Below are 14,606 nucleotides of genomic sequence, written 5' to 3'. Positions count from 1 at the left end.
AAATATACAGCCAAGAAAATCATTGGAAAGAGTTGTTTAATGAAGCGAAAAACAGTCATAGAAAAAGTCCTGAATTCTGTAAACATGCTTCGTAGCAATTTCTTAATATCTTATGAGAGTCTGTGGAATCAGAAAAATACACGGAATACCAGGAATTCCTAACCCCACCCCAGCCTCCCTCATAAATAACGTATGACCTTTAGTAAGTGACCAGAGACAGATGGCACTAAAGTGTTGATTTTGTGTTCTAGAAAGAGACTGTTCATAAACCAACCCCAAATGCCCCATAACTATTTGCTTACATGAGACTGGAGGGGGCGGGGTGGGGGGGCAGGCGGGAAACAAAAAATGCGTGGCTAAAATACATTTTCTAAAACATTTTAAATTTGAAAATAAGTTTTTGAGGCAAAATGGTTTCTATGAATGTTTGGACATTCAGTAAATAGATAACCTAACCAGCATCACAGTCTGGGGGAATTCAAAAGTAACTTAGGTTATTTTAAGCTTTGGTTCCCTTTGGTTAGATGAGAAAGTTATTATCTGTTAGGAGATGCTGAGATATGAGTAAGTCCTAAGAATCTACACTGAGCAATCCAGGACGATAGACAATTAAGTACTATTTTATGTTACATTTATCAAATGCTGTAGGAATTTGTATGTTAACAAGGTGAGAAATGGCCAGAACTTGAAGGTCCATGGAGGAACTGAGAGTGGAGAAGGGTCTTAAATGACAGGGACAATGTCAGATGGGTTCTGGAGAAAGACAAGGGCCTTCCAGGAGAGGGAAGTTATGTGGGCCGGGTCACTGAGGTGCGAAATGAGAACAGCAAATTAGCTAGGGAGTGAGAAAACTCGCTGGCCTTGACTAAAAAGACTGGGCTTGGAAACAGGACAGAGGTCACTGCAAGCCACCAAAGGACTTTAGCTTTGCTCAGAAAGGGAAAGGGGAGAGTCGGAAAACTTTCAGCAGGGAAATTCTGGGATAAACATGCTGTTTAAAGAAGATTGATTTGGCAGTGGGGTACTCTGTGACAGACTGAGAGCTAGTCGTTTGGGTGAAAGCTTCTTATATTTTTATACACTCCAGTGTCTTAATTCAGGAGATGTTAACTCTTTCTCGAGCCAATGAACAGTTCACATTCACATTCATTTAGACATTTTGTCTAATATTTTAATTTTATGCAATGTAATACTGTTTCAGTATTTTGTATAGAAATACTCCGTACAGGGATGCCTGGGTGGCTCAGTCGGTTAAGCGTCCGACTTCAGCTCAGGTCATGATCTCGCGGTCTGTGAGTTCGAGCCCCGCATCGGGCTCTGTGCTGGCAGCTCAGAGCCTGGAGCCTGCTTCGGATTCTGTGTCTCCCTCTCTCTCTGACCCTCTTCCCGCTCGTGCTCTGTCTCTCTTTGTCTCAAAAATAAATAAAAACATATAAAAAATTTTTGTTTTAAAAAAGAAATACTCTGTACCCTTGCACTGTACCACATCCAGTCCTTTGGACCAAGGCTAAGTAAAAATACAGAAATGGGGAGTCTATTAGGGACAGAGAGTTGTCTCAGTAGACAAAACAGATAGGGTTTGCCCTCAGAAAGCTTATTCATTGGGAGAGATTGGCTGTAAGCAAATCATTTCAAAAGGAGTTGGTTATGATTGTGGTAAATGCTAAGAAATACGAGGTAATATGGGGAAGTCTAGCAGAAGGTTCTAATGCAGCCTGAGGATTTGGGGAAAGTCTCTCTGGGGAAGTGACATTCACAGTGAAATCTGGTTGGAGTGAGGAAGGGAGAGTTGAAGCTGGAGGGGGTTAGAAATTCTAAGAAGAGGAAATTGTATGTGTGAGGGCCCTGAGGTGAAACAGAGTCCAAGAGCACTCAAGGAACTGAAAGAAGGCCAGCTGGGCTGGAGTGGCGGGGTGCAGTCTGAGCGGTATGGGGAGCAGGAGGGAGACGCGCAGCGGCCTGGGCCTTGTAAGCCTCCGTAAGGGCTTTCGTGACCCTTCTCGACCTTCCTGATTTCCTGATTGTGCCCTCTGTCTTCGCCTGCCTTGAGTCACAGTGACTTCACAGCAACATCAGTCCTCCTAGAACTGCATCACATCAGTGTCCCCGCAGGTAAGCTGCCGCTGAACATGGCCGCACCTTACGCTTTAAGGTCAACCCGAGGCGCTCCGTCTTTATTTTCCGAAATGCCGAAATTCTCCCTGTGACCACAGCCACTTATGCCTTCATCTCCCCTTGAACTGCTTTGTGGCCCCAGAGCACCTTCCCCTTCCATTCTGGACCTCCCGGCTCACTCACTGGGTCCCTCTCTGACTTTGGCTTCGCATGGACAGCCCAGCACAGAGCTCAAGCTCAGGCACCTTGCTGGAACCCTTACTGAAGTACCTGAGCGCTCTCTTTCTGCTTGACCTTCTGTCTTCCTCTTCCTCACGTGCCCCCCACTTCCCTCCAGAGAGCTGGCGAGCCTGTTTTCCCTGCTCCTGTCTTGAGTTTTGCTGGGACACTCTGCTTTACTACAGGTTTTGCTACTAATTCCCGCTACTGGCTTCCACTTGACCCTCATGCAACTTGGTAACTATTTTTATTTGATCGCTTATTTCATTCCTCCTAACCGCTTTCAAACGTTGTTGCCTTAACCCCCAAGCCTGCTCTCCCACATTTGCTTCCTGTCCCAGGGATTGGCACCCTTGCCAGGACCCCGGGCATCTTCTGGACTTTTCTTTCCTCACTCACACATTCAGACAATGGCTGAACCCTGTCAAATGTACTAAGGTAGCCTCTCTTTTTCGTTTGCCTCTCTCTATCCCCGTAGCTGTGTCCCAAATTCTGACTCTCAGTTTTCTTGCCTCTCATCTGGAATTCTTCCAGTCATTCTTCCACAAGGCCTCCGGCATGATATCTAACCTTGTCATTGCTTTTTTAAAAAAACTCTTCGATAACTCCCATCGTCTATAGGAGGAAAGTCCAACATCCTTATATACAAAAGAGGGCTGTCTGCGGCCTGGCCTCTGCCCGCCTCACCCACCTTCCTGCTCAGGTATGCCACCTCCTTCTCCTGCCCTCATCCCACTTTTTGAACCTTGAATTCTATCCATTCAAGCTTGCCCTCCTTCCTGTAACCCACCATGCTAGCGCATGCCTCTGGACTTGGTGCGCCTCTTTCCCCACCCAGGTTACTTCCCACTTACTTGATATCTTTTGAGATTCAGCTCACCAGTTCCTGAGCCCCTTTCCTCCCCTCCTCCAGCAGTCCTGATCCCTCCTTCTGCCATGGCCCCACTCTACCTAGTGCCTCTTTCTATCAGAGCATGTACTATACTTGGTCGCAGTAACATGTCTTCAAATCTCTATTCTTCAAAATGCTTCCAAGCTCGGTGAAGACAGGAATGACGCATCGCTCCACCTTGCACGCAGCACAGGGCCTGTCCTGAAATGGCAACTCAGAGGAGGTCACCACACCAAAAGACGACCTCTCTGTCTTGGCAAATGATCCTATGGTCCACCTTACTGAGATGCACTTCTCTTCATGTGGGACCCTTCAGTCTCCTTCTTCTTCCTTCCTTCTGGAGAAAATTCTTCTTCTTCTTTTCTTGTTAATGTTTATTTATTTTTGAGAGAGAGAGAGAGAGAGAGAGACAGAACATGAGCAGGGGAGGAGCAGAGAACGAAAGGAAGACACAGAATCCAAAGCAGGCTCCAGGCTCTGAGCTGTCAGCACAGAACCCGACGCGGGGCCCGAACTCGTAAACTGAGATCATGACCTGAGCCGAAGTCGGACCATTAATCAACTGAGTCACCCAGGTGCCCTTCCAGAGAAGATTCTTTATGCCCCTTCTTTTTCCTCGATCCTGTTTCGAGGAAGAAGTATCCCCGGTCCTTTCCAAGGTTCACGTCAACCCTGGTGCCTTGGATCAAATACAATCCCATTTTTCCTGTACTTTGCTCCATAAATTATTCCTCCTCTATCTTCCACGTTTTTTTATTTTCTTATTTTGACTTTTCCCACTAGCCTACAAATGGGCCATCTCCTATTCAAACAAAACAAACCCTCTTCCCTCAGCTCCTGCCCTGATCATCCTGTCTATGGGAGTTTCTCCCCCACACCCAGCACTGACCTCACTCTCTCATCCTTAATTCTTTTTTTTGAAAGAGAGAGAGAGAGAGTGCATGAGCGGGGGAGGGATGGGGGAGAAAGAATCTCAAGCAGGCCCCACATCCAGCACGGAGCCCAGCTCAGAGCTCAATCTCAGGACTGTGAGATCATGTCCTGAGCCGAAATCAAGACTTGGATGTTCAACTGACTGAGCCACCCAGACGCTGCTCTCATACTTAATTATTTTCTTAATTGCACTTATTATAATAGTATTTTATTATTCTAACTCGTACATATAAGTATTTTTCAGTAGAATGAAGTCTAGGATCTGTTCCAAATGTCTAGCACAGTGCCTTGTGCACAGGCCCAATTTATTTATCTGTTGGATGCATGAATGCATGAATGAATAAAGGAATGAATAAATGAAATGGCTGTCTTCACTGCCAAACCACTTTGAACTTTGTACTTCCTATGCCCTTTCCAACCCCTTCTGGTTTCTAGTTCATGGATCTACTGAAATTGCTATTTCAAAGTTTGTTTCAAAGCTTGTCAAAGTTTGTCAATTACCAAACCCTGTGGCCTTGGCATTTCTGTAGCATTTGATAAACCCTCCTTGAAATTCTCTTCATTATTGGTTTCTGGGAGAATATAGTAATATACTGGCTTTTTCCCTAGACCTCTGATCATCCTTCTCTGTCTCTTTCTCTGGTTCTTCTTCCTTTACTCAATTTCTTATTTGTTTACTGGAAACTAGTCTTTTCAGACTCTACACAACTCACCCCAGAGATTTCAACTGGGATCTCCAGGTGAATGAGCTGGAAACCTGCATTGTTGTCCTCAGCCTCCTTCAGAACTGTAGGTTGTTGGTCTGGAAAGTTGGACTGTATATTTCCAAATAAGGGTTTTACTGGTAACCCCAAATTTACCACAGTTCAAAAATAAATCTATAAACTTCCCTCTTTATAATTCCATATTTCAGTCAATAAAAGCATAGTCCCCCATTAACATCGACTTGCATCCTGGGAGTCAGCTCTGCTTGTGCTCCCTGGCCCCTCCCAGCAATCTGCCACCGAGCCCCGCCAGTTCTCCCATTGCAAGATCTCTGCCCTTAATCTCGGTCCTTCCTTTTCCTCTGGAATCCAGCCTTCACGTTGCCTCTAAAGCAGTCTTGCAGAAATGCCTCAAGCCTCTGCTCAAAAAACTGTGATTGTATAGAAAACTTTATGAATGGTTAATAAAAAAGGATACTATTTGGATTTTTGTCCATGTTCACGACTTAGTATTATGATTTTTACAAAAGCCTAATTTGAAGTCCCTCTTATCGCTTACCAAGTCAGCTTACAAGCTACTCTACTAAACCATCATGTCTATCCACAATATAATCCCAACCTAACTTTCCACCTTCATTCTTCATGTACTCTATGTGCTACCCAAATGGATTATTATATATGCTTTTATACACACACACACACACACACACACACACACACATTTGATTCATGCTTGCACTGGGATAGTAGGAAATTTTTGTAATAAAGAGATGCCTTTTAATTTAACAATCTTAAAGCTTTGAGCTTCTATATAGCTCAGAAAAATAACCCAAACCACATATATAGAGGCATTCCCTGTGTTGGAAACATCACATTTACAATTATCCCAGAGCACAATTGAAGTTCCTTAAGATATACTTAACTCTGATATAGGAACACTAATGTCCCCTCAGTGTCCGTGGACACCATTCTTCTGACACCTGGGAACCCCCACAGCAATGACGATTACGCCCAGCCAATTCGCTGCTGGGCTACTGTTTTCCAAAACCAGTAGATTCTGGGATCCAAGGTCCAGGATCCAGACTATGGGGAACACCTTGCATTCAGTCATTCTACTTCTTCTGTCTATACATGCCAAGTCTTAGGAGACAGAGCAAGCAGCTTCTTGTGCCAAAAAGCCATCTGGAATGTGGACCCCATCCCTTGCTTTTCTTTCTCTCTCCCCACTTTGCCAAACACATGGCGTACCTTTCCAGGATGCTGGTTTTCCCAATTAGCCATTGGCTGACCCCGATCCATATTTGCTCAGCTTTGCCCCCATCACAGAGCGAGTATCCATTTCTAAATTAGAAAAACCACGCTGTTCTCCCGCTCTCTCCTAGTAGCCTTGGGCTGCAACACTCCTACCTTCTATGCGTAATGTTTTTGAAAGGAAGCAGAATTGCCCATCCCACTGGCAGCAGGCTGACATCTCTTCCTTACCTGGCTAGGAGCTATCAGCCCCCCTCCAGGATGAGCACTTGAAATACATTTTAAAAATACTTAAAAATCAATTTGTTTTCTTTTTTTACTGAAGAAATTTGCTAGAAAAACAGTATTTTTTTCTAACTACTACACAATTACTCTATCACTGTGTGACCATAGTATAGCAAGAGTGGTATGTATTAAATAGACTATCCTGGGAAAGCTAACAACCTTTCATAACTTTCTTTTTTTTTTTTAAAATTTTTTTTTCAACGTTTATTTGTTTTGGGGACAGAGAGACAGAGCATGAACGGGGGAGGGGCAGAGAGAGAGGGAGACACAGAATCGGAAACAGGCTCCAGGCTCTGAGCCATCAGCCCAGAGCCTGATGCGGGGCTCGAACTCACAGACCGCGAGATCGTGACCTGGCTGAAGTCGGACGCTTAACCTACTGCGCCACCCAGGCGCCCCCATAACTGTCTTTTTATAGGAAAACATATTTCAAGTTTCAAAAGCCAAATGTATGCAAACTTTTGGAACACACAGCTGTAGATGCTATGATTTTGACTTTCTAATTACATATTCTATATAATATATACGATTATATATTATATAGAATCATATAGTATATATATATATAGAATATCTAATTATATATTCTAATATATGTATTTTATAGAATTTTTACTTATATATGTTATTATTCATATATATGTCATATATTGTTATATATTCTTATATATACATATTATGTATATATATGGATATGGATTGGGACAGGGCTGCATGGCCACCCTTTAAGGGAGTAGATGAAACTCCAGGAGTGGAAAATGTAGGGAAGCAGGAGTGGGGACAAAAAAACGGACCATTGAAATGCCTGTGATAAAAAAGCAAAAACAAACAAACACTCTCAAACAAGTGAAATGTTATATATACATAATATATACATATATTTACTTGTGGGTAATATATATGTGTACATATATTTACTTATATATACACGATATGCATATATATATTTACGTATGGATAAAGACTGGATGTGAAGGTAGGAAAAAGAAAATCGTTAATGCACAAAGTGATAGAAAAAAAGCTCTTCGTAACATTATTATATTATGTATACAATTTTAAAATAGGCTTAGCAATAGCTAACTACAAAAGAAATTGATCATCTCCCCTCTAAAGGTGACCCTTCCCCATACCCACAATAGTTTTCTATGTCCTCATAGCACCTTACACCTCACCTTAATATAACAGTCATATTGTAGCACAATTACTTGCTTGTGTGTCTATTTTGCAATTAATTGTGAGTTAGTTAAGGATGAAGAATATCTCTTACCCGTCTTTGTATACCAGCTCAAAGAATAGCACATGGCACGGCGTAGGCATTTGAACTCTGTAAATTACTGACTAAATGAGAAATGAATGGATAGGTATTTCTATCCATTAATGTGGGAATACCCTCCCCACATTAATGGGGGTGACACACGCCCATAGGCGAGCCAGTTATGATACAAATACATGAATATCATCTCCACTCTCTGAAAACTTTGGTCAAAGCAGAAAATGACCTTCTTTGAAGTAAGAATGTGCAAATAAATTATAAGTGAGTCTGAAGGAAGAATGAACAAGAGATTTGGGTCTTTGTTCCTTTGGTGTATTTCCTGACTTCAGGCCTCAGACATCTTCAGTTCCTCAAGTTTTGGGCTTTTTTCCCCCCATTTTTTCCTGAAGTTCATTGAATGATAAAAAACTATTTGATCTCTCAAAGGGTTCTAAAAGTTCTTGAAATGCATATGTGTTGCTCTAACCATTAGGATTCTAATGAAGTATTATCAATGATGACTATAAACTGGGAGGACTAGATATCCAGGCTAGGGATATGGATTGGGACAGGGCTACGTGGCCGCCCTTGAAGGGAGTAGATGAAACTCCAGGAGTGGAAAATGTAGGGAAGCGGGAGTGGGGACTACGAAAAGGACCATTGGAATGTCTGTGATAAAAAAGCAAAAACAAACTAACACCCTCGAACAAATGAATGTTATAAACAGAGCAGTGTGAATCCATTGGTTCGGTATTCTCTACACTTGCTCAATAACAAGAATCACCAGGAGCTACTTGTTGACAATGGAGATTTAGGTCCTCTTAAATCAGAGTCTCCAGGAAAGAGGCCTGGAAATCAGCACCTATGACAAATGGTTCCTGGTGATTCTTATAATAAGCAGACAAGTTTAGAAAACATTGACTTGGGGCTCATTGTAATTTTCTGATGTGGAATTTAGAAGGTAAAAATCCACAAGTCCTCACACTCTTCAACCCAGGGACATCTGTGCCTATAGAAGCTCTGAGTGAGTCATTCATTCATCTGTTCTTTCATTCGAAAGGCATATCACCAAATATGAATGTTTGGGAAGGAAATGACACTCTGCTTATTACTGTGGGGGGAGTTAAAGGAAAGAGAAAATCCAGAGTGAAAGTCTACATGCCATTACTTGACATAATTTACAAATTTAAGACCTTTGTGGGTGTTTTGAGTGTATTACCCAACTGCGTAATTGAGCTAGTTTTGTTTGTGTATGTGTGTGTGTGTGTGTGTGTGTGTGTGTGTATGCGTGTGTTTTGTTTGTTTGTTTGGTTTAAACACTCACTGAATGAAGTCAGATAGTCAGGCTGAGTCATTTACTCCCTTGAAAAGTCCCTAATTCCTTTTCCACTTGGGAATTTTGAATCTGGAAAGCTGAAGTATTTTATGTGTGATATACTCTTTTTAGAAAACGATTTGCGCAAATCCCTATGCTCTTTCTGTCTGTGCAAACAGTGTATTGATGGACACCAAGGCCCAGTCGGGCAATCCTTGGCTCACATTAACTCTAACTTTGGCCCTCTGGAGATTTTTCTACCACACGCTTCTAATTTGTAGGTCGGTTCCTCTTTTTTTTTTCAACGTTTATTTATTTTTGGGACAGAGAGAGACAGAGCATGAGCGGGGGAGGGGCAGAGAGAGAGGGAGACACAGAATTGGAAACAGGCTCCAGGCTCTGAGCCATCAGCCCAGAGCCTGACGCGGGGCTCGAACTCACGGACCGCGAGATCGTGACCTGGCTGAAGTCGGACGCTTAACCGACTGCGCCACCCAGGCGCCCCAGTCGGTTCCTCTTTGATTCCAATCAGTCTCTTAACTTTTTAAGAGTTAAGTGTCTGGGTTGAATAGAAGTATGTCGTATTTTCTGGGATGCACGCAATGTGCTTACAGTATCATTAATGAATGAATGTGTCTCTCTCTGGCACAGATGAGGGAAAGTAAATATAAACCCACAGATGGAAGTCTATAGTGAGGTGGTATGTGAGGCCTTTGCGCAGCCCGGGTCCTCTCCTTTTTACAGACTGAGGACAGAGCAAAGCACTTAGTAGGTAGCAGTACCTGATAACTCTGATAACAAGTATTAAAAGGTTTGTGAATATGAGCCCCTCCACTGGACAGTGAGCTCCTTGAAGGGAAAGACCTTGCATTACTTACTCCCCAGTGCCTGTTAACCCAGGACGGTGCAAAGCAGGCGTTTGCAAATGCTGATCAGACTTGAATTTGATTCAGGAAAGCCTAGGAATGATTGCTTTCTCTGATCTGAAAAAGTGGGGCAATCAGTCCTACGTAGGTTATAACTTAGCCTCTCTTCCTTCTTCTCCAACATATTTCGTTGCTGGAAGCAGCTACAACAATAATCTTCGGTCAATAAGCTTCTCACAAAATTAATCCAGTTTATTTCTTATGAAGCTTTTGTCTGTCTGCCATGCATCTTTTCCTTATAAGGTAAATAGGTTTCAGAGAGAGTTTTCTTGACTTGGTTTTACTATTAGTTAATGCTTCTAAAATATCCCATTTTCACTCTCAGAAGTTGCTCGCTTCTTGCTGGGAGCCGTGGTTATTGAGGAAGGGGAGTTCCTTTAGGGCACTTTGGAATCCCCAGGGATGGTCCATGACAAAAGAGATTAGAATTCTGGAGTGATGCCCTTCAAACCACAACTAGTGAGTCTATCTTCTGAGTCACCGTCGTCAACCAAGTCACTCTGAACACAAAAAGGAGAAAAAAAGGACAAAATCCTCATAAAAGTACACTACACCTAGTAGAAAATTATTCAGTCATGCTTTCGAATTTCGAGATCCAACCCACTGAAATATTTCCAGATTGAAAACTCCAAAGAGGCTGTCACGTCAAGTCTCTGCCATAAACTTTCTTACACTATATTAGGTAATGTTATTTTTATATATTCTGTTAGGACACATATTCTTTAAATTTGTTCCTAATGTCTTCCTTGATGTTTTTCTTTGAAGCAGATTTTTGCTAACATCCTAAGCTTCAAGTTAATTAAGGTACTTTATGGGGCACCTGGGTGGCTTAGTCGGTTAAGTATCCGACTCTTGATTTTGGTGCAGGTCATGATCCCAGGGTTGTGGGATCGAGCCCGTGCGGGACTCCGCACTGAGCATGAAGCCTGCTTACGCAAGCTCTCCCTCTCCCCCTCTCTCTGCTCCTCCCCTGCTCACTCTCTCTTTCAAAAAAAAAAAAAATTAAGGTACTTTAAAAATATGTCTATGTGCCCGATGTAATACAAAGAATTGAATTTATTTGAAAAACATAAGCCATCAAATCGTTTGCTAGAGGCTATCCAGGTAAGCAATAGGTCCGAATGGACATACAGATCGCTGCCATAAAACTTAGCTACTGACGAGCTCCCGAAAGGGGATCTCATGTTCTCAGAGAGAGCAATGAAAACCAAAGGATGACCAAATTAAATCATTTTCCTTTCAAAAATAACTAGGGGGCACCTGGGTGGCTCAGTTGGCTAAGCGTCTGACTTGACCTCAGCTCAGGTCTTGGTCTCAGGGTCATGAGTTCAAACGTGTCGGACTCTGCACTGGGTGTGAGGGCTACTTAAAAAAATAAAAAAAATAATGTTCATAAACATAGCTGGGTATTTACCATTTACCATTACCTTGGAGAGCCTTCTCCTCTCCATTCTGCACTGTGGCTCAGTCTCCGCATGGACAAGTTACCCAACCATGGTTGTGTCCTGTTTTAGCTGCTGTTCTTAAGTTAGCTTTCGCTTTATTTTTTTTTGTATTATCTTTTGCTCTCACGAGCAAAAGTCCTGAACATGTGAGGAATGTGGAATTCCGGTTTCGTGAGCCCGGATTTCTGTGCCAAACCCGTAGCTTCCTGACGGTGGGATTTGGGCAAGTTACTTTACAGGCTCGCTCCCTTGCCAGCCCCTCCTGGTGAGGTCATCCTCATCTGCAAACTGCAAGTCGTAAGACCTACCTCCCCCAGGTTGTAAAGGGTAGGTAAGAAACCATCACGCGAAGTTCCCACCATAATGGTGGCGCGTAGTGAGTTAACGAATGTTCAAGTCCTAGGAGAAAAAGCAGGGGAGGGGCTCCCGAGACCCATCCTGAAGTCCTGACTCCAACGTTTGCTAGCTGCCTCCTTGGGAATTCTCCTACCCGCCCCCCTCTCTTAGCCTCAGTTTCCTCATTTGTAAAATGGGCAAAACATTCCTTAACCTTCATCACTGAGGTGAGTAGCTAGCTCAAAGGAAACAATTTTTGTGAAATTATAAAGCCTGTAACATATTAGACCATTATTAATAGGATAAATAATAATAGTGTGATTACATTTTTGGAATTAACTTTATTCCTACTGGGAAAAGAGTATTTCTCAACTGGCGCTCAATGGTTCTCTTCTGCTGAAGGTTGTGGCATTTTTTTTCCCCCTGGATGACTCACGGCACTTGTTATGAGCCATCTTGTAGGTTTTGGTTTTTTGGTTATTTTTTTTTTTTGGCGGGGGGGGGGGGTTGGTCTTCTTCTTTTTTTTGATCCTGTCACCTCAACTGTGTTCTCATGTCTTCAAGACCAAGGACTCAGTTTAAAAAAAAAAATTTTTTTTTTAACGTTTATTTATTTTTGAGACAGAGAGAGACAGAGCATGAACAGGGGAGGGGCAGAGAGAGAGGGAGACACAGAATCGGAAACAGGCTCCAGGCTCTGAGCGGTCAGCACAGAGCCCGGTGTGGGGCTCTAACTCACGGACAGTGAGATCATGACCTGAGCCAAAGTCGACGCTTAACCGACCGAGCCACCCAGGCGCCCCAAGACCAAGGACTCAGTTTTAAACCTGTGTAAGCTCAGAGCTTACAGCAGAGGCTGAGGGGAATGCTCTCCAGGACACCACAGGAAGGAGGGGATGGCCAGGACCGCAGAGTGGAGCGGCCATAGTCTTCTGTGACAAGAGGACAGAGAAACAAGAACCTTGATGATATGAAGAAATATCGAGTTAAAAGGGATACGGAAAGGCTTTCATTGACTTGCCCTGATCTTAATAAGGAAGGAAAGGCCATGAGATGAGGGAAAATGAGAGGAAGGGTGGGAGCTGGGATCTTCAGAGGGTATTTGTCAAAGTGCTGTGCCAACTTTAAGGCATTCTGTACCTCTTTTGCCCTGTGACAAAGGCTATGTCTTACTAATTTTTTCAAAATTCCAGTGCATATAATTGGCATTAAATTTCTGACTCTGAGATGGCTAGAAAATAAGAGTTATTATTTTGTTATTTTGTTTTTATTTGTTACATAATAATAGCGTGCATAATATATCACATCCACATAATAACAATAATAATAGTATTTATTAGGTGCATATGATACCTGCCATGTGTTTATAACCTTATGCCCATTATTTTATTTAATGCTCAAAACAACCTGTCCAGGCAGATGCTGTGATTATCCCCATGGTAGAGAGGAGATAGCTGGTGCTCTGGAAGAAGTTTCTGAGACACTGTTGTGGAGCATAGAGGGGCAAGCTAAGTAAGAAAACATAACATAATTATAAGGGGGGATTGAGGCTCCCACTGAAGGCGGACTACGTGAGTTCAAGGTGAAACTCAGTACAATTATTGTGTTTGCCTCAGCCATGCTCTGCAGCCCGGAGCAGCTGGTGGAGTTTACCTGGTCTTAGAATCTCTGCAGACATTATCCCTCTGGTGTTCCCTTGGACTTCATGATAAAGAGGGGGCAAGCTAATGAGAGAAAATAGAAATAACCGAAATGCGTTCTTCAGCCTGATGGAGACGAGTAATTATCATCGGCTCTTGAGTAGCCGAGATACTTCAAAGCTTCACCGAAGCTTTCTACCCCACCCTGTCCCGCAGAACTACTTGGCTCCTGGCCTGTATGATCTTAACTTCATTCAGGAAATACCGGTTAAGAAGATTCGGGAGGAGCCCCTGGGAGACGGGTGAACTTCACAACCCAGGCAGCCTGTGTTTTGCGCAGCTCAATTGTTTGCTGACTAACAGGTGGAGGAGGTAGAGGAGGAGAGAGGAATCCTCACCAAAGAACTGGGCCATTTGGGTGGAGTTGCTTGGGTCATTCATCAAAAACCATCCTACAACCGGGGCAGGGCAAAGACACTAGCTGTGAAGGTAAAGGCTGCTCCCTTTGCCAAGAGCCAAATCTGTCCGGAGAAGGCGAGGAGGGCTTGTATGAGCTTTCCTAGACAGGGGAAGGGGAAACAGGTGGGGAGGTGCTTACATGGTTGACTTAGGAAATAATAGCTACCTTTTATCTTCATTACTGGAGGAAAGGAAGAAGACGGTGTTCTACCACCTCAGCCCTTGCAGCTTTTGCATCCGGTCTGCAAAACCAGCTCGTCTAAATTGCGTTGTTAGGACTCGTGTCGGGATCTGGGCAGTGGAGCGTTCTGCAGAGAAAGCAGAGAAGGCGGTGGGAAGGTTCAACGTGATGTCAGCTCGGAAGCAGGTGGAAGAGACCCATGTTCACCTGGGCAGGAGAGGGAGGCTCTGGCTCGCTCTCAGCTTGCTCTCTGCCCCCTGACTCTGCCTGTGACCGTGTAAAAAGTCCCCCTCCCCAGTCACACCCAAGGAGATACTGAATTATTGATCTGGAAGGCAGTTGGGACGTCAGAAGTTTTAAAATGCTAATGCACAGTCAAGCTGAAACCCTCTGTTCACAGGGCAGCAGGTCTGAGCGTGAAACGAGAAGAGGTTTCAGAGGGGAAAGGCTGTTGGTGTCCTCTCTACTGCCACGCAAAGACCTCACGTCGGGAGACAGGTTTCGGCTCAAAGGCAAGAAGAATGAAGGCTTTGAGCAGTCCTGAAAATCAAAGTGGCTTAGCAGTAAAGAAGCTTTGACCAGGGGAGGTGACAGAGGAGAAGGTGGACAGCCACGGGCTGGGAATGTCGAACAAGGTCAGTGGTGGCCCAGAT

Source organism: Prionailurus viverrinus, chromosome B2 (assembly GCF_022837055.1).
Source record: "Prionailurus viverrinus isolate Anna chromosome B2, UM_Priviv_1.0, whole genome shotgun sequence".
Lineage (NCBI taxonomy): Eukaryota > Metazoa > Chordata > Mammalia > Carnivora > Felidae > Prionailurus > Prionailurus viverrinus.
Note: the sequence above shows the minus strand (reverse complement) of the source record.